General features: G+C 39.7%; 2 protein-coding genes across 3 annotated transcripts in view; one reads left to right on the top strand and one right to left on the bottom strand.

Moving 5' to 3' along the window:
• Positions 1-11,105, bottom strand: part of LOC137172557 (inhibitory synaptic factor 2A) — a 28,532-nt gene extending 17,427 nt beyond the window's left edge. The window contains exon 1 of the mRNA XM_067577061.1: positions 10,552-11,105. The gene's annotated coding sequence lies outside the window, so the exon portion shown is untranslated. The remainder of the gene's footprint in view (positions 1-10,551) is intronic.
• Positions 1-22,360, top strand: part of dock1 (dedicator of cytokinesis 1) — a 185,711-nt gene that overhangs the window by 94,720 nt on the left and 68,631 nt on the right. The window lies entirely within an intron of this gene.

Here is a 22,360-nt window from a genome sequence, read left to right as displayed (position 1 = left end):
TAAAAATCATAGCAAATAGATATTTTGAAGGAGCCAATTTTTCAGATATTCACTTCCCTTGATAATTAAGGATAACAGGAATAATTTAGTTTGACATTTAATGAAGTTTCTTTATATTAGAGATATATCTGAAGGTGTAGTGTAGGTGTAGCACGAGGTCTTATGTTTCCATATGCCTGCACAGTGTATTTACTGTACCCTTGAAAGAAAACCCTTGAATCTCTCTTTTATTGCCAGTTTGCTCAGGGCTTTTATATGTTTGCCAATCCTTCTGTGTTTATTTACTGAAAAACTGCAAGGGTTATGGTTTTAGCACGCCCTAAAAATAATCCTAACAGATTTCCATGATGCATTTAATCTTCTTCTCTGTGAAACCAGTGACTCCAATTTAGGCATAATTTTCATTCGTTTATCATTGCCAGTTAAGGCATCTTTCACAACCCGTTCCTTCACCTCCTCCTCTCCCACTTTCTAATTTGATGAGTATTTGCGTATCAGTTTATAAGGGAGCTTTTTCGGTCACTGGACTTACAGTCATACACACTCTCACACACACAAGTACATTTAGTTAACAGTAGCGATATACTGTTGACTATTCTGAAGATAATGCCTGAGATCCGCAGTTTATTTCCACGGTTCATTAGGCTCAGCATGACTTGTCACTGTCTGACCTTTCCATTTAACAGCTTGTAATTAAGTAAAATTAGGATTTTGTGCTGATTTGTGAGTGTATTTGCACTCCTTCAACATGTGCAAGTGTGTCGTCTGTTCATTTTCTGAATTAACAGACAAGAAAAACTCTGGAAAAAAAATGGGACGATACCTGCAAACAGACAAACTTTTGTCAGAGACATCTTTAATAACCCCTTAAGGGGTAACATCCTAAGCAGAGATAATGAATTATCTTATCCCACTACCACAGGTATGGAAGAGACATGATGCTGAATCAGATAGGACAATTATCCATCTCAGCTTATCTGCCATGACTGCTCTCTGTCAACAGGGAATAACTTCCTCTTTTCAAACCTGTCTGTTTACTTACCTGCGAGCTATAGAATGGACATTTTGTCTCACTGCCTTCTCCATCACAGTATTTGCTTGGCTCTGTATTAAATTAAATGATAGCATGCTTAGCCTCCTGCTCTATTGAGAGAGAGAGAGAGAGGCAGCCACCCTTTTTTCCTATCTTAACAGTCTTATCTAAAATCCTTAATAGTCCCTTTTAGACATTCAATATCAATCAATATCAATATCTTTTCTACACAGTTTAAGTGTGAATAAAAGCTGTCACAGTGCCAGTAAAGTATGACCAAGATTATGATGTTTTAAGCGCGCATTATTCACACTTAAGTTCTCCAAAATTAGAGAGCTGCTTTCCCACATTAAACATGAGAAATCAAGACAGTCTTGCAGTGAATATTATGTTCGCCTGGTGCATTATACCTAACTTTCAGTGTTGCTTGTCTTGTATGCCAGATGCCAAATATCTCATGGGCATCGGGACACTATTCTGTGAAACTCTATCCAGTCATGTTTGAACAGAGTCAACATTTTTCATAAATGTAACCTAAGTTTGAAACTTGAAAAGCCATTACAGAGAGTTGAACCGAGCAATGTTACAGATTGACAGTCCTCCCCTGAAACCATCCAAACATTGCTCAGTAATGTCACTGAAAACAGAGAGCTGTGTGTAGCTGAGAGCTACACAGCATGCCCATATAGACAGGTTAGAGTTGGCAGCGTTCTGCTGTGCAGGCAGATGTCTGTTTGATTCTCAACAGACAGGTAATTACAGATGGGACAAAATGGCCAGGGAGTACAGTGCAATGCAATTTCTGTGGAAACTGGTTGAGAAAGCCTACACGGAAGGCATTAGGGAACCACAGAGTAACCGAAGATACAACACTATTAAGATATTCTGCCCAAAGTAACAAGAGTGTCACAGTAAAGGCGATTCTTCAAGACAATACAGTATTTACAAGTTTATCAATAAGGTATCACAAAAGGAAAAAATCTCATTATTGGTTATTATGTTGCCTCACTCCTACAAAACATACTGCCCCAGTATCAGCCCCAGTCAGTGCAGTTATGCGCTCAGAATGACCAGGGACATTTGAAGGAAAAGAAAGCGCACAGTAGTTATTAGTGAAAACACAAAGGAACTGCGTTGGAAATAAAGATTTCCACCTTGTATTGTCTGCATATAATCACTTAATGACTCCTGACCCTCTTGCCATTAGGTTGATTGAGTTGTGAAAGCAGAGGGACGTACAGTGATATTAAGGGGAAGAATCAGGGCTGCATATAGCACAATCCAATACATTAATTTTACAATTATTACTTCGCCTGTGAGTCCATTTTTTTTTTTTTTAATCTCAGCTTCTGACTGTTTGACCATGTGACGTTTTATTCCCAGACTATTATCTATTCACTAGCATGGCTGTGCTCTCCTGCTCCATCAGTGTCAGTGTCGTCTCTACGTTTGTTCAACGGATGACATTTTGAATAAGAGATTAAACTGTTACCTTAGATCACCTCTCCAAAATGAGGTCAGTGTTGACCAGTGTTATGATTACTTCTATGTTACAAGTAAGGCAGAAATTAAACATTATATTCAGTATGTGCAAAAGTATATCTGATGACAATTTGAAATGCCACCCTGTTCTAAATAATCAGATATTAAAAAATTAACTCAGTACAGCAGTGTACTTTCTACTCTCCCTTCCCTACACACAGGCTCCGCAATGCATACAGAGTCATAGTATTGTATCATATCCTCATTTAAATTTTATTTATTAATTTTTTTTTTTTGACATGCCAGCACTGCAGGCTGAATGATTTGTCCCTGGCTCTACATATCTCATTTGTTACCCATTGGGTTCGGGTTCAGGCCAGGACGAATTCAGCCTCACTTGTATTTCAATTCAGGTTGGAACACCACCCCCTGGCCTCTTGCATAAACAGCATGACTCATCATGCAAGGCTGTGACAACTGACCCTTTTTAGGGTGGCCCTGATCCCTTTTTTTTTTAAATTTAGGGGCAAGTTAGTGAAGTGGACTGACCCACTATTATCTACCCAGTAGGACAAACCAAAAACAGACCTCATAGAGTCATCTGCGCATGGCTAAAACACATCAGACATGTTCACATCTGACCTTGTTTTGGCAGCAGAGCTCACACAGCAGTCATGCTTGCACTATGGGTCACTATTTGGGTTTCCGTCTATTTGGTATATCTAGGGACACAAGTGCATTTTGGCTATTTTGAGAGCCTGTTAGCACGACTGGTTATTGGAAAGATTATCTCTGCTAATTCAGCCATTCTTTGAAGCTTTGGAGTGCTACAAGGACAATCCAGATTACCGCAGTAATATAATCCATTATTCTTAAATGGAAATGTTTTTTTGTGCTTGGAGAACGTGCTCATTTAATGCAACGCACCTTGAATTTAAAAATGGGTCCCCATTACTTGAATTATTTTAAACAGCATATGAGTCAGCAGTATTGTGAATGGCAGTTGCCTAATTGAACTTTTCATTGCCGGGGGTAAAATCTTAAAAGGTTGAATTTTCCGTGTCCTGATTCAGCCTGGGGATTGAATGTTTACCGTAAGTTTGTGCCTTACTAATTTTGTTTTATCACTTCTGCTCCACCGAAGGGAAAATTCATTAATATAGTATGCATCACAAAACCATTGAATTGATTAAATGCTGGAAATATGGCTATACATGTCAATTAGCAACAGCAGCCATAACAACTTTTCTTGTTTAAGCATTTAACAGGCAGTTTCATTGAGTTTCTCCATTATCCTCTTCATTTCTTTTACATTACTTAAAATCTTTTCATGATTTTTGCTCAATTTATGTTTTATTAGCAGCTTAGAACAAATAGTACAACAGTAAGCTGTTTACTTATACACTATATGGCCACATATATTTGTGTACTTTAGGTCTGGCCCTGTTTTTCATGGTTTGGGTGAGGCTCCTCACTTCCACTTGAGGGAAATCTTAAAGGACCACTTTGCCAATTTTCAACCTTTTCTCTAGTTATCCGAATTACAGATATAGTGTGAAAAACAACAACAGTTGTTGTTAATGTAACTCTGTGTCTCTGGGGCGCAGCTGCAAAATCTGTCATTTGACGTGTACAGTGATGTAGTTGGGGGCAAATAAGGACTACAGCAGCACTATTCTCTATAGTGGTACCTTCAAAGATGGTCAACTGTGGGTCTCCCAAAACATTTCGCCTACCATGTTATGCTTGCAGCAGGAAAAAACAGACACTAAAATATCATACTACTAAATAGTTAAAAAAAAAAAAATCTGCATATTTGGAAGAAGACCAGTTTCATGATTTGCATCTGAATATCGCACTGTGGAATCAGATAAAACAGAGTGCGGAGGAGGAAGCGATCACGGGAGCTTTAACAGCAGCAGCTGAAAGAGAAATGCTGCATTCAGAGAGGCTTTGCATCATGGAGCAGTGACCAGCGAGGATAGTCTGAAAGTATGAAAACAGACTGAAAAATCTGTGCTTCAACAAACTTTGCAGTGCTTTGGTAAACCTCACTTTGTTTTCTGACAGAATATTATATCAGACTTTAACTCTGAATATTGAACAGCAAACAGAGACTGTGTTACCTGTAACTTATGCGGCTGCATCCAGCTTTAAGCACAATCCAGTCTCGACTCCTCATCATCCAAAACAATAAAAGAAACTGTGTTTGGTTGCAGTTTTTCAACCCTTCATCCACTATTGTTTCCCAAACCATGCTGAAATGGATATAGCAGAGGTTTTTTTGACTGTCCACCGGCACCAGCAGCTCTGGCATCCTTCCGGCTTGTGTAACGTTACAGCTCTCTATTTAGTTTACGTTGATCCAGGTAACTAACTCCATCGTTGCACACTCGTACGACACAACTAGAGTCTATGAGGAAAAACATTTTGTAAATGAAAATAAACTTCAGTGAAGTAAAGTACTCGTACTTTACTGTATTCGTCAGCTGTGTTCCATAAACACACCGTCGGTAACAGATTAGATGGGACATGCAATGCATTCTGGTTGTTGTAGGATTCCCACTTAAAAGCGATATGTGGAATCTACAGCCTTTCTCTCAGTTTTCTCTAGTCATAGGACATCAAAAATAATTACATATTTCTACTACATAGGTGACCTGCTGTTAAATCATCATATTCACAGTCGTGAATTTTCCCTTTAATGCAACAGCATACAATGAGATTTTATACAAAAGTCTGCCTCTAACTTTGTGGCAATAGTTTGCTTTAACATAACAATGCCCCATGCTCAAAGCAAGGTCCATAGAAAATGTTTGATGAGCCCCGACCTCAGTTACATACAACACCTTTGAATGAACTGGAAGGTCAGCTGCGGGCCAGAGCTTGTCACTTAACATCAGTGGCTTATGCTCTTGTGGTTAAATGGGAGCAAATCCTGGCAGCCAGGTTCCAATATATTTTGGAAAGCCTTCCCAGAAGAGTGGATGCGGTTTATAGGAACATATTAATGCCCTTGGATTTGGATGAATAAGATGTTCAGCGATCACATGTGGGAGTAATTTTTGGCAATGTAGTCTACATAGCCTGCAATATTAGGCAATATTTTCCTTCTCAAACTCACAAACAATGGCTCAGCTGTAGTTTTTACAGAAAAAAAAACTCACTGTGAAATGTATGCAGCCTGCATTGCATTTCTGAATTAGACACAAAGTGGGCTTTAAGTCCACCCTTGCGCTACAAGATCAACTGAAAAATTCCCGCTCTCCTATTGCTACAGTGTTTACATTATTACAGCTCAGCATGGTCTCAGATGCTGCCAGAACAAATGAGTGCGCAAGTATCATCACAGACATGGAAGTTCCAAACTGTACTGTAATCCCGCTTTATCTACTCTTGTTTTGTTTTCCTCTTTTCTCTCCTCTGTCAGCTTCCGCTCATAATTACACAGGGCTTAGTAGTGTTTTGAAAAGTCTTTGATCTGTCTCTTAAGAGCACACTGATTATGCAGTAAAAAAAAAAAGATATGCAGGCTCATAGTTTACTTTAGATTCTTCTGGTAAGGTCATTTGACAGTTTGGGGGTTTATTGCTGTGTTTTTTTGTTTTGTTTTCTGTGTGAGTCTGTGCTACAGAATTGTTAGCAAGCTTGTGTTCACCCATGCTCTCAGGGTGTGATGTGAGGGTATATATATAGCTGAATGATTGACTGTACAGGTTAGTGTGAGGGATAACAGCAGTACAGTGCATTAGGCCGACACCAAACGCAGCAAATCCTTTGTCAGTTAATGGTAGCTTAATGCCGTAAGATGGAAGGGCACTGGAAATCACAGGATTTTAAGGGATTGTCTTTCTAGTAATTGTTGCTCTGTCATCATGGACCACTGCACCGTTGCCAAGCACCATTTTAAAGATTTTTCTCAGAATCATCATGTTTTAGTGTCGCGCTAATGACTAAATAACACCAGCAACATATTGTTTGGTCAGAGTGCAGCACAAAACTACAAAAGTAGGAGTGGGCAACAAAGTAAGGTAACGCAATTATATCTCAGTCCATGATAAGTGAAATTTCATCGCCATTGTGATTCTACAGCAGCCTGTTGAAAAACTAGAAATGTGTAAAATGTCAGTATGTTCAGCATACTAAAAGTAGGAGTCAGATAAATTTATAATCAGATAAAGATACTGAATGTCATTATCACCAATCAGCCAAACGTGGCTTGAATTGAAACCGGATCTTGCTCAACTGCTTGACAAACCTGATGGATGGGGCCAAACATGGATTACAAAACCGCCAAAGAGAAAACACCAACCTAACTTGGCCAATTCCTTATGCAGAAGTGGCTGTAAAGATTAAAAATAAAGCACAATAGTTGTTTAGCATTTCACCTCCATTGACGTTGTTTAAAGTGGTCTCATAGTTACTTTGTGTGCTACTTCTGCACCACAGTTGGTCCTTGGTAGCCTGATGAATTTATATGAAGCAGGTGGTCCGTACGTCAGTGAACATATAGGCTAGATGGTGATCAGACCTCAGGAAAGGATGTACGCTGCAGAGGCTGCCTGCTCTAATCAGAATGCATCAGATCACACTCTTCCTTCCTCTGCTCTTCGTCTTTCTACAGAACATTATCTCTTTCTCCTTTCTGTAGCTCATTTTTTTTCATTCTCATCTTCTTATTCTCGTCCCCTTTGTTGCTTCCTCTTTGTGTCCTTCCGTCTCTCTCTGTCCTTTCTAGACACGCTGAGGTTTCAAAGCTGATGGGTAACTAGAGAACTCCCCTGCTGCTCTCAGATACCTCCTAGTCATCCCTAGCAAAGAAAAAAAAGACACACACACACAACCGCACACAAGGATAGAAGAGGAAAGGACTAGAATAAACAGGTGCAAAGAGCAAGAACGTAGAGTTCTCACGGTCTTTGGATGGAACAGAATTGAATGCGAGTAAAATAGACGGGGATAGAGATGGAGAGGGAAGATGAAGACGTGGAGAAGGATCCATGAGCAAGAACAGGCAGAGACCAGGGAGAGAGAGATGGCCAAAGTCATCCTGTCGTGTCGGTAAGATGTATCATTTTGTCAGTTTAACTGAATCTTATGAAAACCATATAGCAGAGAGGAGGGCTGTACAGAATTTGTACAAAAAAACAATTCTGTTACTTAATTTAAAGATTTTTTTATTATCAGCTGTTTTATAAAGACCTTCCTTAAACCTTCACTAAACATGGACATGCCAGTCTTCTGCAGTAACTCTTTGCAGGACTCATAAGTGTTGAGATAATCACTGAGCCGCCTTCCTCAAAAAAAAAAGAGAAGATCCACCAGATGTTTCATCTCATGTTTGCATCCATGCTTATTTTTCTGAACACTACACAAAGCAGAGAGTTAATGGTTTCAATTCACATTTAGCCTACCGACTCGCTTGACAGTTGACCCTGCCCTCTGCCCTCCACCTGCAGTGATCAATAATTTCTATTAGAAAGTGACAATAATGTTCACAATGTTATTTGTGCAAGAACCTCAAGACACAGGCAATTAGTGCTGAAACGATTTGTCTATCCACAGAAGCAATCTTGATAATCAATAAAGCATAATTTATCAAGCAAAACAAAAAACAAAAAAGTTTTCTTGTTACAGACTCTCAAATGTAAGAATTAGCTGCTTTTCTCTGTTTTACATAATTGGAAATTAAATTGGGTTGTTAGTTGGAACAACACAAGTAATTTAAAGTTAGTAAGCAGATTATGATCTATTGAAAATGAAAAGAACTGTTAGATGTAGCTCTTAAAGTCATAAAACAATAGGCGCATAGATATGTAGACTCTTTTTTCCCTTTACCACAGTAAACTCTGCCTCTGGGCCTGTCTGCGACAGACTGGGCCCCTACTGCAAAGCAGTGGGGGACACATGCTTTACACACACTCACACCAGGAGCACACTGGTTACAACACCCTGGTGGGATCAGGTATGAAATGCCTCCTTCTGTAGGCAACAGACATACGAAGTCTCTCACACACACATGCACACACTCCTTCTGCAATTCACGTCGTGACGTTGTTGTGGCGTTCCCAGGGAAAAAAAAATCTGATTCTTAATGAATAATCTTATTAGCACATGAAAGGTAACATCTGGCTTGCTCCAAAAGCAGTCATTCTTTTGTAGGAGAGCAATTTGTTTTCTGGATGAATGAGTACCCCTCCCAGCAAGGAGGGGCCACCTGAGGCGAATGCACACTTCAACACTGGTTTAGAATACGTGCACTTTCCCCTCACTCCTTCCCACCCTCACCCACACATGCCATATTTGCTTGAGAGGCAGGTTGCCTTGCACAAAAAAAAAAAAAAAGTTCAGTCTGCAGTTTTGTGCAGGCCAACACCATTACATCTCTTCTTGCCAGTTCTGTGCACAACATCTGTGTATAAAAGCTTTTTTTTTTTAATATAGGCTAGTTTTGTTCTACTTTTCCATCTTCATGTGCCACCACATTTGGGGTGGCATGCACACACTCGCTCGTATGTGGCAGAGGAGTCAGTCTTCCTCTCGGTTCTCTCTGGAGCATTACTGGCTGAGGTGCAGGCTGATATCACTGATTCCTAAAAATAAAAATTAGCTTTGAAGCTTTGGGCCATCGCACCCATCACTCCTGGACCGCTGTGCCCAGTTCTCACAGAGGCAGCATGAAGGTTAAAGGAAGACACGCAATGATGGATAAATGGGAACATGTAATTTCTTTTTTTTTTTTCTTGAGCGACAACCTGCTTTCATCCCCACCCTATAATTTTGTATAATTGTGTTTACATTACATAAATAAGGCTGTGACAGCAGGTATGCACTTTTCATGTCACTCTTGAGTGTCAGCATGTATTACCCTCCAATTGTATTAAAAAAAAAAATCAATATCCTTTCCTGACTTACTCAGTCTGCTCCCTCTTTCTGCCTTGCTCTCCATCTATTTCCCCTCTCTTAATCTATCTTCATCTCTTTCCCTGGGTCCTTTTTTTTCAGTGTGTGCGGAAAGTGAAATGGAGCAAAGGGGAGTGTTGATGTGAGATAGGGTTGAAGGGGGGAGACAGAGAGTGATGGCTGGAGGTTTGTGGGGATGAGTGGGAGTGACATGCGTTTTGTGTGGCAATTGAAGGACAGTTAAGATGCTCTCTCTTTCTCTTTTTTTTTTCTCTCCATCCCCCTCACACACACACACATCTGCACACACACACACACCCAAGCTCCAATAATCTGTAAGGAGATGGTGAGTTCACCCAGTCCATTAATCTAGATTAGTCTTTAGTTAAGGTCCTTCATCAGATGCAGCCAACTGATGCCCAGCTCTCATTACCTCTGTGCTGCAGGCTGTCTGCCTTCACAACACTGCTGCCTCCATACATGGGACAACAGCTTCATGCAACAATTATTTTTCCTTTTGGTTTAGACGTGAGCGTGTTTTGATGTAATGCTCGTTCAGCTGCAAAACTGAGAGGAAATGCAGCATCATGCAAGCCTTTGTACGCAAGCACTGTTTTGCTATGTATGCCGATCGAGTCAGGTTACATCTGGATCAAAATCTTCTCAGAAACAGAAAACTGACCTGCCAGATCTGATAAATGTCAGCTAGCAGTGGCTGTGGTTTTTTTTTTTCTTCTTCTTCTTCTCATCTTCACATGAGATATAAACATGTTATCATATTTAAACTTTTCCTAAACTGACCAAATGGTCTCTAAAAGTCATCACTAGCGCATTCCACAACCGCTGACTGAAACCTTCCTTAACCACTTCACCCCAGCAGAGGCAACTAAGCATAAAACGAGTCTGAGATTTACCTCCTTTCATCTGCCATACATATTTGATATTTGATCAGCCGATTGAAAGGGACAATCTTCAATGAAAACATTCCCTGGTGGCTTATCCCAGGCTCAGTCCCATAGAGCGAGCAGATCCCTTGGATTTCCCCCTCCAGAGGTTTTTTTAAACAGACTTTCCCCCCCCTTCACTGAGAGGTGATACAGAGGAGAGGACAAGAGCAGAGAGGAGCGACTCACCTCAGACTGTGAATTACTGACGTAAAGGATGCGATAGCCTAGATCTCTGGTTGTGCCCATGCATGCCCGTTTCCTTAGTGGATTAGAGGCGAACTGGAAGAGGAGGCTATGCCATGGCAGAAGTTACAAGGACAGGCAGGCAGCAGCACACAGGCAGAGCAGCAGCGACAGTAGTTGGAATAGTTGTTGCACATTGGCGTCCTCTGATCCAGTGGTGCGAGGTTCCTCTAAGTCCCAGTCAGAGTCAACACTCCCCCTCTTTTCCCTCCTCTTCACCCGCTCTCCTGTTCCCCCTTTTTTCCTTCCTCCGCACGGCGTCGGCAGGGTCTCTCACTCACTCACTCACACACGCATACACACACACTCACACACGCGCAGACACACACACACACGCACACACACACACCCCTTGGCTGAACTCCGGACGCCTCAGCGACAGAGCCCACGCAGACAGAATATCCCCATCGTGCCGCCACAGTTCTCCTCTCCGGCTTTCTCCTCTTTTCTGCGTGTGTGCATTTGAGTGTGTGTACGGGTGTGAGAGAGAGAGACAGAGAGAGAATGAGTGAGAGAGGGTGGGGGTGGATTAAGAGAAGAGGGGGAGGGAGCATTGGAGAGAGAGAGAGAGACAGAGAGAGAGGGGGGGGAGGGAGGAGGGAAGGATGCAGTGGAGAAAGTACAGCTCTAGTTTTGGCTACATCTGGCAGGTTCATGCATCATCCTTTTATCTCTTCATCAGTTAAAACAGTTTTGTCAGTGACCTCACTTCCATGGAGACCATATGCACATCTGAACTTGCTTTTCTACCTCTGTCGGGAGCTGAAGAATTAAATTCACTGCACTTCACAGTGCACTTGTCCTTCCAGCTCTGCAGACCGACGTGCAAAGTGTTTGTTTTGAGAATGACAACAATGGATGTGTGAATGAGTAAGACTTGCCAATCCTTGCATGCACACCTGTGTTTTTTCACTTTGTTTGTGTGTGTGTTTCCTGACATCTCTGTGAGTGATTCTTGTATTGCATTAGCAACCTTTAGAGTTTCATTACAAGTCCATTCACCTTCTGTCATCTCAATTTCCCCGAGCCCTCGCAACTCTTTTCTCTGTGTGGGAAGAAGATTCCATCTGCTTGTCCGAACCTCCTCTCAGCTTTTTATCCATCTGTCACCGGCAAGTTAGTAGTTAACACATTTTGTGCAGGAGAAGCCCTGTTTTTCATACGGGAACGTGCACTTTCCTCTTAGACTTAATTGGATTTGCGGTGTACGATTGTAGTGTTTAATGGACAAAGTGAGGAGGGAGGGAAATAACACACTCGGTGAAACCTTGATCGTGTAAAAATGGAGCTGTGTATGCCTGGTTGGGTGTTTTTGGAGCCATAGCTTACCCTCATTCTCTCACAGGGAAACCCCTCGTTCTGCTCTAAGCCTCAGGTACCATGGTAATGAGCTGCAGCTCTCCAGACAGCAGCTGCCGCCACTGTGAGTGTTCTAGCATATGTGGACTTTTTTATATGCCTTATATTTACTAGCAAATGTCCAGGTAAACAACACACAGCTGCCTATAACACATATAAGACTGGATTCATCGTTCCTCAGTTGAAATGTATTGTTGAAGAGTTGTGCGTAGTATAATTCAATAACTTGCAGCTGAGGGGACTTAATTGGCATTTTGGGTGAAAAGAAGGTCCTTTTTTTTTTTTATGGTTATGTCAGAGAAAAAAAATACAGAATAAATTAAAAATTAAATACAAAACCTAACAATCTCGAATAATAAACAGCATTCATCTTTTTTTAATAAAAGCAAGATTTCTTGTAATAACTGTTTCCTCATTCTGAGCATCCTTCTTCTTAATATGACACTTCTAATTATTACATCTCATTTATGACACCTTTTATTATTATGATGTCTCTCACTAAGTTATTTCCCCAGATTTATTATGAATATATATTATATAATTTAGTATGAAGATTATTTTTCTCTATTGGGTGATTCTTTATCATTGGATTTTTTTTATTGTCATTAACATTTCTTCTCAACATTTCTTTTCGTTAAATGTTGATTGTTGTTATAATGTCTTGTTAATGGTTTCGTAAAGTAGCTATTTTCAACAGGTATTTAACAAATTTATGATACAATATGATTTATTTTTTTATGTGGCTGGGAGCTAGTTGTCAGGCTTCTTGCTGATCAGCTGTGTCCTTTGTACCACAGGACTAATGACTTGCTTGCACTCCATGTCCCTCATGTTCATACAGAGCTTGGAAGAATTGCTTTTGGCCTCTTTGCACCATCCATCTGGAACACACTACAAAGCACTTTAAAAATTACTTCATTGGTAGTTCTTGTTCATTTTAAATCCACAATCTCAAACCTTTTAACTTCTGTTTGTACCCGTTTTTGGTGTTACTTTATTTATTAATTGTATTTATATGTTTGTTTTAATTGTCTTCTTTCTCGTTCGGCGTCATTGTAAATGAGGGCTTCACCCTCAATGATTTTTGAGTTTAAATAGAAGACAAATAAAATAAAATAAATAAATATGTCACATTGGTGGCCTAAAAGGATTCAGCCCTGAATATGAAAACTTTCCAACAAGTTTGTTGGTACGATATAACTCTAATTGTTTATTAGAAGAGTAGATGTTTTCAATTGTTGAGATTTGATGGAAACAAAATGAGCAAAACATATTCCATACACTGTATTATATTTAATTCAACTGATGATAGAAATACTTAATGTGTTGGACCTCTATTTCTGTCTGAATACTAGATATACTGTACTAGATGCCTTGAAAAAATATGAGCTAGTAGTCTCATCTTTTGACAACAAAAATAAATCAGTTTGTCAGAATAATTTGTGCCTTGAAAATTGTAAACAGAACGCACAGCTGAGATTATTGTGACCATGTTAGTCTGATAACTGATGAAATGTAACCACTTCAGTCCCCATGCATATTTGGCAGGTCCATCTGTGAGTCCTTTGGAAGCAAAGGTTCATCTTTACACACATAGATAAACACTGTTCAAGCTCACACATTGTTATTTTAAATTCTAGATGAGATTTTAAGTTTTTATTGATTAAATCACACTGAAGTATATGGAACTGTGTAGAAAATGGTCATCTAGAATTTTCTATTTGATGTAATTGTGTGTGATGTACTGCAGCTTCAGTAAATCACTGGAAGCAAAAAAGAAGAGAATAAATGTAGATTTTTATGAGGTAATTCCGAAACCGCATAAAAGAGTCAAACTCCACTTATGATTTTTATGCTTCTCATGAAAAAGTAGAAGAAATGAAGCAATAGAAAAACGGTTAAGTAACTTCAAAGGGAAATGATAACTTTAACATTGTTTCTTATCTAAGTCTAAATCTAAATACTAAAAAATGTCAGTATCCTCAAGATACTGGTCAAAAACATATATTGTTCAAATACTAATACACAATTCAGTTGCAGCAAGCTGGAAAGCTGATCCAGCTGTGGAAGAAAGTGCCAAAAGATTTTGAGTGAATGAAAGGTTAGACATGACTGACTCACAGCTGAGGCTACAACCACATTAATACCTTTTCGTTTTAAAACGCATAACTTATGCTACGTTTATGCCTAGCGTCCAAACTACTCCGGCATTTTTTGAACCCCTAAAACAGAGGCTTGAAAATGCTGCTGACCCTGTTTTAGTTTAAAAACCCCAGGATTGCGTTTTAGTCTGGATAAGCGGAAACGGAGACTTTTGAAAACAATCACAGAGACATCCACATTCGCTTCCCTATTGGGTCTAAGCAGTCACGATGTGTCCTTCCAGGATTCTTCACGCCCCTGTCACATGACCGCTTTCCAGAAGAAAACAAACATCAGCCTTGACTACCTGTGGTTAATTCAACACAGATAATGAGTTACAGGCATTGCTGACCTTGTTGTCTATGCTAGCAGCTGTTGTGTAGTTAAATTCTGCATTTTATCATGCTACTACTGCCTACAACCGCAGAGTAGACAATCTGCTTCCTGTTTACACTGGCACGCACATGCCCAGTGTATGTGAATGGTCATGTGATATGCATTTCAAGGCATCTTAGTATGGACAGAGATTCTAGTGTGTGGACAAAGTCTGAGTCATTTCACACTTAAACAAGAGAGGGAGGTCAAATTAATTTCTCACTTTCACTGCATCACCGCTCTCCCAGCAGAGCCCTTTATGACCCTTATGAATAACAGAAAGTTTTGTTATTCTTTGTTCACCTCCTTGCCTCATCTTGCCTCTCTACAACATGACATAAAATACGCCTCGTTCTTGACTGACTGCACCTTCAAGGTGTTGAGCACTGCACTCACACTCACAACAAAGTTTTATGAGGCTGGCTTCCTGTTTTGGAGTGACAGTAACACATCTGCTTCACAGCCTTTTTATTGCTCTGCCAGGCAATGACAAGCTGCACATTTGACACAGGAGAAACCAGAATAATGTTTGCAAAGATTTGACCTTGGAACATCTCTGTGCATGGCAAGTGTTGAACTTGATTTGAACCCAGGGTTAATGGCATTTGTCTAATGGGTAGATCACCCCTGGGAGGTGATGTCCACTGTGTGTGGGGTTGGAAAAGGCTTTGCCATATTCTTTTATTGGAATCTGCTCAGTGATCTGCTTGTGTAAGCAAACAGTCTCAGATGAATAAACCGGTGGCAGTGGACAAGTCACTGGAGTGACTTCTCTCTCCTATTGATTTCATTACCTTGAAGCCAAGCCCTCAGGGGACTCCTGTTTGATGTCCTTGTCCCCTGCATGTACAGCAGAGGGGAACCCTCTAAGCCTTCAAGGTATTCAGTGAAGGGCTAAGAAAAAATAGTGAAAGAATTTTTAAATTATTTTTATTCACTGAAATAATAATATTGATTTCTAGATCATCATTGTAAACTTGGACTAGTATGTCTCAGCAAACAGTGGGTTAATATAATGGAATGGGAAATGGACCAATCAGTTTTTCTTCTGATGGTATCTGGGTGAATCCATAGACTGTAAAAATAAATAAATAAATAAATATTGGAGGTGGCCATCATGATGTCGCCCATTGCTTTGTGGACACCTGTTATTAAGCCTTGAGTTTTCATTTTGACCGTCATCATCTTGGATTTTTGGAGCCAGAAGTGATCATATTTGGATGAGATGCTAGCTGCTAGTTTAGCACAGTGCATTTGCTGCCTGTGGTTAACTGTGATAATGCTAATGCTAACAAAATGGGGAAAAAAATCAAAATGTTACAATTAACTTTCATGAACAAAAAATACATTGTGAAATAGCGGCAGCCATGCCTATACTATACTATACACAATATTGTTGCCATGGTAGCGACATGTCAATCACAACGTGGCCACACCCTAAAGCATACCCTGCTTTGTCTATTTTACTCTAAATGGGACCATAATTTACAAAATGAACATCATTCTGTATTGAAGAAGACTAGAAACTAGTGATCGAGACCATGAATTCATTAGGAAACTGTTTACTGAGGTAATAAATCAAGTGAGAAGTAGGGTCATTTTCTCATTGACTTCCATGTAATTGGACTTCTTTTTGGAGCCAGTGGAGTCGCCCCCTGCTGGCCATTAGAGAGAATGCAGGTTTCCTTGCCATAAGCAATTGTTGATTGCTTCATGGGCACAAGTTGTTGGTTGTTAACTGGTCTCATTGTGAGTATTGTCAATCTGTGGGAATTTGTATAGTTATATATGTGATTTGACAATCACAGATTTCTATTCAAGTTGTAAGAATTATACTATAAACCTACAATTTTCATTTCTAGTTTTATTGCCACGGAGATGAAATGGCAATAAATGGCTCAGTTAAGGCCAGTGAACTGGTGGAACAGTGGACTGAGCATAGCTTACAAACAGCTTGTGCCTTTTCCCATTTCACCTCAGGAGGTATTGGCTGGTCAGTATGAGACATCTGATATCTACCTTTAACTTGTTTGTATGGTATTGCTGCCTTTACTTCTGGCAGAGAGATATTATATCTACATTGAAATTCAAATATGTCTAAGCTCAAATATATACAAAAACATTGGATTAGCATTGGATCCATCTTTAGTTATTGAACAGTAGCTAATGATTATTCTATATATTTTACTTTCATTCCAGCTAAACAAATATATGAAAAAGTCATTGTGATTTGCTTGTTTCATTTATTTTCACCAAATAATAAAGGCCTAGTTGTTTACAGTCATATTTAAATATAGTGATGTTATGATAGCCAGCTTGGTGTGACTAGTTTTCCCGGAATCACCTTTGTGTATTATGAAGCCAGTTAGGGCAAAAAACCCTTTGATATGCTGAACTTCCATGTGACAGGACTCTGACTATTATTTTTATTGCTATGTTTGATTTTTTTTTTTGGTCACGTGTTCCTATTCAAGGCTCAGGGTCCAGGGCCACAGTTTGCCACTAATGTACAGCATACACAGTGCTGTGGTCAAAGGAAGAGTCACACTCAGTTTGTTTTCTATCTTTGCTACTCCGCCTGTTGAGATTGTAAATTGATTTATAGCTTGTGTGCTTTGTAATTTACAGAGTTGCTATTATTTATGGCTGCATTATCATCGTCGTCATTATGTACATTTCTGTTGTGTTTGTATTGTTGTACTTGTTTTCAAGTGCATTTTCAATTTGTGATTTAAAAAAACTGAATATGGGATTCCTGGTGGCCTAGTGGTCATAGTCATAATCAAATAAATGCAAAATACCCAAAATACCCCATATTGCCAAAAAAAGTGAGGCAGAAACATAAACATATAGCAAAGGAGAAGATACAAAACACAGTTTTTGAATACATTTTAACATCGCAATACCTGCTTCTGCTTCCTCTACTACAGCATAACATAGTGCAACTCACCGTGACATGCCTCCACTCTACCAGAAAACGCCCCAAAAAATGAAAAAGAGCAGAGGCATCGGTGCACATGTCTGGAACTGCAGTGTCTCCAGTTTAAGTCCATCCCTGTTACTACCAGTATAGTGGCTGATATTAACATCAGAGGTGACGGATTTGTTCCATTAAAAAAAAAACCCTACAAATGTCATCTTAGATGGGAAGCGGCAGTTAAATGCAATGAGATATCAGAGTTACTGGTGCTTGATTAATTACGTAATCTTTTCACATTCTCTTGAATATATTCCTATAAAGGTATTTGATTGATGTTTTATTTTCTTATAAACTTTAGAAGTTCGCTTAACTTTTAAATGGACACATTCCCTCTGTGATTTGAGTAGATTGCTAATTCGACAGCAGTGGCATGTTATTTTGATAAACTGGCTGCATATTGAGAATCTAAATGGTTACTTTCTCGCCTGAAAAAATATTAAAACTTAACAAAGGGATATATTAGCAGTCCTACAGCGATTGTAAATGACCGCTAGCTTATTTTTATTCATGGTCAGTCACTCATGTAGGTGTATTGTTTTGATGTGCGCCCAGGAACCTGTATAGCTAAATATATGTCTGAATTTTCACTTTCCCCCCAGATGTCTGTATAACATGTAAGTTAGCATCATACAATGCAGAAGTGTAAAGTTAGTTACTCATTAACACTGCATGTGTATATGTTTACATTTGTAGTAACTTTTTGAAACTTGTGTAACACAGTGTTACATTTTGTTGCATCTTTGTGCTATTTTTAGCTCAGAGAACGTGTATCCATCAAGCTAGCAGCACTAGACATGAGGGCAGCCGAGCATTTTGCTCTGTGTATAAATGGTCGCTAATTGAGTAATTGAGTTGCACTGTATTGGTCATTGTCAATACATGTGTTCTCTTACATGTCATCTAATGTGTGGTGTATGAAAGTGTCTAAATAATAATGGCACTGTTAAAATTTATGTAATTGTGTACAAGTTATTGTACTCGTCTGATGGAAAGGTTCAATGAGCAGAAATTTTATAATGGGGGGAAAAATAAAACTTCAATTGGGAACAATGGTTGTTAAGTCTGGGACAGTTGAAAGTAGAATCCGGGACAGTTGTGGGACACTGCAGAAAAAGGTTCGTTTCAAGCCCTGCTCCACACTCTTTCCAAGCTCATACTGCTGTCATACCACTAACTGATGTATTATGTGTTAGCATTATCTAGTGGAATAGGAAGATACCTGTTTTTTTCTGCCCTTCCTATTCTGATTTTCCATGTGTTGTTCTCGTTTTGTTGAGAGCATATCTGTTTTGACTCCCACCTAAACTGTTCTTAAGCTGCTGTTCCCAACTTTCATTTTAGTAGCCTCACTGTCGCCACTCAGCTTCATATCAAATCTGCCCTCTGAGAACCTGAGTGCATTCATCCACACAGAGTACATTAGAGTGTTGAGTGTCATATCTGGATGGAACGGAATTACTAGATGGAGGAGAGAGCTGTCAATTTATTGTAGCTTAGATCTCTCAGCAATCGTGAAAAAGAGAGGGAAAGCTTTGTGTGTGCATGCTTGAGGTGTGTGTGTGTGTGTGTGTGTGTGTGTGTGTGTGTGTGTGTGTGTGTGTGTGTGTGTATCTCAGCTGACAGGCTGATATGGAGTGTCTGCTGTGCAGCAGCACTGCCCCAGCAAGTCTCAGAGTGAGGAGCAAAGCTGAAATAGTGCCTAGCAGATACGTCAGCGAGAGTTTGTCCCCATCTGCTGCAGTCTTTTGGTCTTTTCATCAAATGTGTGTACAAAGCTTGCTCGAAGCCTGTCCAAAAAAAAAAAAAAAAAGGCAGCCAGAGTAAAACAAAGCATTAATTTAAAGTTCAGCATGCATGTATCAACCATGCTTGTCATCCAAGTCACATGATGGGAAAATTATGTTAAAATTTGATCTTATTATAGGTTCAAGTAAACAGAAATATCACGTCGGGGTTCATGCAGTTTGTTTGGAGCAATTTTGGTATTACACTTCTAACTCTTTCTAGGAATGTCAAAAATGGTCTCCCTCAGGTCCAGTTACTGCCACGGGCTAATTCAAAGTGTGGACTGTCTCCCACCACAATATTTAAAGCTGGTTTTGACCTTTCGTAACAAATAGTCTGGTCAATCTGGACAGTGTGTTATGGCTTCAAGACATGACAACACATTGTTGACCCACACATTCACCCTCATGCTCCAGTCCATCTGTGTAATCCGTCACATTGACCGGGCAATGATCACTAACATTTAGGCTATTTTCCTCTCCAGCATGCGATGTATTCTTGGCATTAGATGTGAAAGTAAGCGGCCTTGGTCCAATGAAGTTTCCTGTGTAAATTAAGGTGTCCGTTCAAGGAAGTATAATTCTTTGATGTATTAGAGTGTGAAAGTGTTTCCTCAAGCCTGTCTAAGTTGGATGCTGTCTGATTGAATGGCATAACGGGTCACTTTCATGGCTGGCTGCCCAGGTTTTTCGTGGTTATTATTTATCCTTATGTATTCTGAAGTGTTTATCTGGATGTCACAATGCATTACGCCAAAAGCTGCTGAAGAAGAAAATGAAGTGTGAACGGTTTCAGCTGGCCTCTAACAGGTCCTCGTCCTTCACTCGTTTTTCCGTAGGCTGACCCGTCCGCCTGCCACCTCGTTGGCCTGATGTTGGAGCCAAGTGGGCTCGTCGTTGAATCCTGTAGCAGTGGCCAAATACCTAGCATGTGTCAGCTCTGCCTCCCTTTGACAGGCCGGTGTGAAAAGCGCTCGAGTGCTGCTGCCTATCCAATCTCTCTGTTCTTCGCCTGCGCTGTTTGTGTGTGTTTGGCGGTGGTGTGAGGAGAATAAGGAGGTGGACAGATAGATTTACTACTCTAGTACAGAAGCAAAAAGACACAATACACTGTACAGTGACTTTAGAGCAGCTGTATTAAGTTATTTTTCCTTCTATAAAATAACAACAGCATATAATTCAGCCTATAGACATTTTTTAACTTATAATAATTATTATAAATAGATGGAAAACCATCATGACACAATAATTATATTGTTCAGTTTTTCAAATGAATGAAAATGAGTTATTGAGGTTCTGGTTTTTATGTAAATATAAGGAGAATTTTGTCATTTAACACGTAACAGCAGTTTTGAGTCAGGTTTGGCTAGGAAATTGTTATTTAAAGTTGCCCTCCAGACATGTTGAAAGATATATAATATTACTCTGGAATAATAATAGGTGTCTAAAAACCTTAAAATTCCATGTATTCCTTCTTCCTCACTGAAAAATCCAGAATTAATGAAGGCAAATAATGTTCATTTCAAAAGTTTAACTGCTGGATAAAATACGTTTCCTATTTCACTGCAAAGTCCATTCTCAGTGTTTGTGCACTGGAGGCTTCAAGTTTCCACATCACACTTGTGTCGCATACTGGACCACGATTAGCCTCCAAACTAGTTGTGATGTCACAAATCATACTCATGGGGCCCGCCCCTTAAACTCAAAGTTTTAATGAACACAGAGAAACTTTGGCCCTTCAGCAGATGGATATGAAAACAGCCTTCCAGTTTCATCACACATACATCATTCTGCACAGCAAAGCTCAAACACTCAGCTGCAGTCACAATAAGCAAAACACGTTTTTGAGTGGAGAGGGACTTTAAATTGATTGTTATCAAAGAATAACACAACAAACGAAGAGACTCACCCTTAGGCATTTTAAAGGTTGATGACCTGCAGCTACTTTATGCATTTTTATATATTTTTGTATTTATTCCTCCCTTTTTTTTCCTCTGTCAAGGGCTATTGATCTCATTTCCCCTTTTCATTTGAATTGTCTTCAGAAACTCATTTCAGTGGAAATTTCTGAAACTCGGCTTCAACAATGCTTTCTGCTTTCTCTGAAGAAGCAAATTGAAAGCAATACAAATTGAGATCTTATTGTGTGCCGCTAGTTGCCTCTTCCAGTTTATTATTCTTTACAACCAAAGCCTCCATGACTTAGCAGTTCAGGTCACTTTTGTCTGAATAGGAGGAGTGTCTTCATACCTCTTTGATTAAACAGCATAGTGTCCATGTGAGGTTTTTTGTGTGCTTGAGTAATTTCTGTTGTAATGAGCCAGCAAATTCATATATCTGCATCGGGCCTGGAGCTAATAGAGAGGAAGACGGGGGAGAGGGAATCATTTTGGTCATAACCCCCTCTTCCTCATCTTTCTCTCTGCTCCTGTGTCAGTTTTCTCTCCTCAGGAGATGGGCTGAGGCTCAGTCTATGTCTGTCTAGAGACCCAAGCGCCATTTCCCCACCGGCTTAATTAAAGGCTTAAAACAATGCTCTGTTTATGGGGCAACCTTTCACTACTAGAGCAAACATCAATTTTTGCTTCTCTGCTGTCAGGCGCTAAAGTGAGATGAATTATCAGAGAGATGTGAGGTAGAGAGCGGCATGTAATGGATCTGGCCCTGCCCTCTAATCGCCACTTTTTCATTTCTGCTAAGATTCTGCCTCATTTGCCCTCAAGCATAAGATGGATATGGAGGCAGGGTTTTAGAAATGTGCAGCCTCCGGACACTGTGATAGATATCAGTAGTAAGTTTTGGGTTATTGTTGTTTAGCTTGAGAAATTGTTTCAGTAGATAAATGCTTGAGATCGATGACGGCTCAATTGGTGGCTGTTAAATGATTGACTTCTGTGAGCATCTTGAGCTTATTTGTCTCATCCTTCATCTCTAGTGAAATCTTAGTTATCAATCTCATAATTCTGGTTTCTTGATTTACTAATGACCTTTATATTCGGGGTCTGAAATCGCTCCCTTCATTTATTCATTCCATGTTCCCTTCATGGGACAGGATAGTCTGTTGTACTTACAAAATTGCAATTTAGGACAGTTATTAATCATCATCATTTTG

The sequence above is a fragment of the Thunnus thynnus genome, chromosome 20, assembly GCF_963924715.1.
Source record: "Thunnus thynnus chromosome 20, fThuThy2.1, whole genome shotgun sequence".
Lineage (NCBI taxonomy): Eukaryota > Metazoa > Chordata > Actinopteri > Scombriformes > Scombridae > Thunnus > Thunnus thynnus.
Note: the sequence above shows the minus strand (reverse complement) of the source record. Positions and strands in the feature narration are given on the sequence as shown.